The sequence below is a fragment of the Tupaia chinensis genome, unplaced genomic scaffold (genome assembly GCF_000334495.1).
Source record: "Tupaia chinensis unplaced genomic scaffold, TupChi_1.0 Scaffold000523_1, whole genome shotgun sequence".
NCBI classification, from domain to species: domain Eukaryota; kingdom Metazoa; phylum Chordata; class Mammalia; order Scandentia; family Tupaiidae; genus Tupaia; species Tupaia belangeri.
The window spans coordinates 1,845,087-1,848,713 of record NW_006160036.1 but is presented as its reverse complement, the minus strand read 5'-3'; positions in this window follow the sequence as shown (position 1 = coordinate 1,848,713).

The following is a 3,627-nucleotide window of genomic DNA, read 5'->3' as shown; positions in this document are numbered from 1 at the left end:
TTGACCGGAGAGACACAGAGAGAGAGGGAAAGAAAGAAAGCAAGCCACGAGGTTGGAAAGTCAAACTGTGTTCGACTACGTGAGAGTCTAGCACCTTAACCACCACACCACCTGCCGGCCCTGGGAGACCATTTTTCATTCACAGAGTAGCCAAAAATCCCTGGAGCCTTGGAGTGATTAAGGTCTCAGTGTGTCGGACAATGTGGAAAGCACTGGAATCAGCAGGTGTAGGTTTAGACCCCAGCTCACCTGTTACCTTTGTGACTGTGGGCAATTTACTTAACCTCCCTGAACTTCGGCTGGTTATTGTGGATGAGATGAGATTAGGGTGTGTGGGTGGCACTTACACATCGCTCTCCTTCCCTCCTGCTGCCTGCCAGGCAGATTAACACGGCAGAGTCAAGACAGCCAAGCAACTTTCTCTTAAGGAGGATTTGTTTTTATTTTTATTTTCCTGGAAGGGAAGGAACAGCAAATGTTAGACTGGGAAGAGCATCAGAATTTTGACCCTTCCTAAATGTATTAAGTGTGAATCAGTAGGTGGCGTGGAGGTTAAAATGACTATATCCCTTGGGACCAGCAGCTGGCGTGGTGGTTAAGGCGCTGGACACACCCTCATGGCTGGCCATGGTTCAAGTCCTGGACCTGATGGCTTGCTTTCTCACTTTCTCTCTCTCTCTTTCTCTGTCTCTGTCTCTCTCGGGTAAAATTAAAATATATGAACGAATAGATACAATTAAATTAATAATTCTTTTTTAAAAAAAGATGACTAGATCCCACATGGCTGACTGTGTGGTTTAAGTCCTCAACCCAGCAGCTTGGAAAATACGCTGGGACCTGCATTTGTGCTCAAAATCCCGAGAGAAGAATGGAAAAGAAGGGGTTTTTGTGTGGCCATCCACCTTGGGGGGTGATTTCTCACTTTCCCTCTCTCTCTCCCTCTCTCCCTGTCTCTCTCCAGTAAATACATGTGCCCTATAGAAAACTAAAATAATAATTTTAGAAAGTGAGTGTATTAAGTAAAAGTTTCTATGGGATATTTATTGAGTTGTCGGGAAAGTCATGACATATTTTTTCTATGTCTTTCTTTTTTAAAAATTTTTTATAAGGTTTACTTAACTTTATTTATTTATTTAAATTTGACCAGGGATGGGGGAGAGAGAAAGAAAGAGAGAAAGCCGCCAGGCCTAGGGCTCAAACCATGTTCGGCCATGTGGGAGTCCAGCACCCTTAATCACCACGCCACCTGCCGGCCCCTTTTCTATGTCTTTGTAGGCAAAAAATGCATCACAACTTTTCCAACACCCAGTGTTTAATGCCAAAGGGCATGTATGCTCACCAGAGAGAGGGAGAGGTACCTTTCCACGGGGGTCAGCCCGGAGCATTGTTTCCGCTGCACCACTGTTTGGCCCTTCTATGGGATCTTAATTGCTGTGCGTTTATAACAAGGTTTTTTTGTTTTTGTTTTTGTTTTTTTTTTTTTTTTAAGAGGTTTTCACTATAGGGCGCGTGCGCTCGCCAGACAGACAGAGACATAGAGACAGAAAGCGAGAAATCACCCCCCCAGAGGGGATGGCCACGCCGCAATCCCTTCTCCTCCATTCTCCTCTCAGGATCTTGGGCACGCACGCACACTCGCCCGACGTGAGTTTTAAGCCACTGGGTCCGGGACGCAAACCGCAGTCGACTACGTGGGAGTCCAGCGACATAGCCATTACGCTAACTGCTGGTTCCCTGTTTATAACAAGTTTTGTGTGGGAGAAGGTATTTGTCGGCGTCAGGCGTGGTTGCCTGGCATGGTTCATGTCTCTCTCTGTAGCACTACAGAAGAGACCCCAGGACCCCACTTACCAGCCAGTCAGGAATCCCAATTTACATCTTCTCTCCCAAAATAACACTTCTCTCCAGGAGGCCAGTTCTAAAAACGCAAATCATCCCCTGCTCTCTGTTCTCCATGACCTCCCTGTCACATTGGAATAAAATCCCGTCGCCTGGCATGGTCCATGTCTCTCTCTGTAGCACTACAGAAGAGACCCCAGGACCCCACTTACCAGCCAGTCAGGAATCCCAATTTACATCTTCTCTCCCAAAATAACACTTCTCTCCAGGAGGCCAGTTCTAAAAACGCAAATCATCCCCTGCTCTCTGTTCTCCATGACCTCCCTGTCACATTGGAATAAAATCCCAACTCCCTCTTTGGGCCTGCAAAATCCAGCACGGCCTAGTCCCCACCCACCTGCCCTCACGCCCTCTGCACCAGCCACACGTATTTTCCTGTTCCGCAAGCAGGCCAGCGTGTTGCAGCCTCAGGGCCTTTGCAGCTGTGCCTCCTCTGTCTAGAGCTCTCCTCCTCCCAATGGCTGCTTCCTTTTCAACGTCCAGGCGTTAGAGCTGAGCTCCGGTTCCACCTTTTTAGAGACATCTCTGACCACCATTGCACCTCCCTGCCACCATCGCTTCACCCTATTTTATTTTCATCCTTGCTCTGTCACTGTGTCAAATGATCTTGTACCTTGTGTGTCTGCCCCACCATGGACCCCTGTGCCTGGAATACCACCTGGTACGTGGCAGGCACACAGTACGTGTTTGTTAACTAACTAAACCTTTTTGGGACCAGCAGTTAGCATAATAGCTATGTCGCTGAACTCCCATGTAGTTGAACGCAGTTTGAGTCCCGGATCCAGTGGCTTAAACTCACGCCAGGTATGTGTGCATGCGTGCCCAAGATCCTGAGAGGAGAATGGAGGAGAAGGGATTGTGGCGTGGCCATCCCCCCTGGGGGGTGATTTCTTGCTTTCTGTCTCTGTCTATCTCTCTGGCGAGTGTACGTCCCCTGTAGCAAAAACCTCTCAAAAAAATAAATAAATAAATAAATAAATAAATAAATAAATAAACCTTCTTTGTCTTGCCATTGAAACACTGAATCAATGATCATCAAGATCAGGTCCCTCTTCCTATTAGATTTTCTAGTATGTCAGGTCTAGACAGCCCTTTTATTTTTGGCATTTTTGGCAAAGCGAATTGCTTCTGGAATTTAACAAAACCAGACAACGCCTGTCTCCTAACAGTCTCATCCAAAACTGTGCCACCTCTTCTTCAGTCTGCTGGGACTCACACGGTGTCTCCATAATAAGGAGGCACTGATGAGACAACGGTTTTGCAAATCCCTCTGGAATATTCTGCAACCTGGAAATTGGGGGGCGCTACTGGACTGGAGCCTTTGGCAGAGGCAGCTAGCGGGGCGCTGCTCCTTGGTGGACTGGACACATGCGATTAATTCAGACAGGAGCCTGGCAAGAAACGCTGGCCCCTGCGAAGTGCTAAAGAAAGGGAATTTCAAGATCCAGACAGAAAACAAAGCTGTCATGGAGGGCGGGAGGTGGGGGACTGAGGAGGGGCAGAAGCACACCTTCCTTATGCCCGAATCCGCCCGCGGGGGTGAATGTCAGTGTCAAATGCAGGGTATCTGCGTGTGTGTGAGTGTGCATGTGTGCATTTTAGGGAGTGGGCCCATGTTTGTTTGTTTTCTTTCAGAGTGGCAATAGGATCTGTGCCCCAAAAGGTTAAGAAGCCTGGCTCTGGAAGGCACGCAGTTAGGTTAGCGAGTCTCCATCCTAAACATGACCT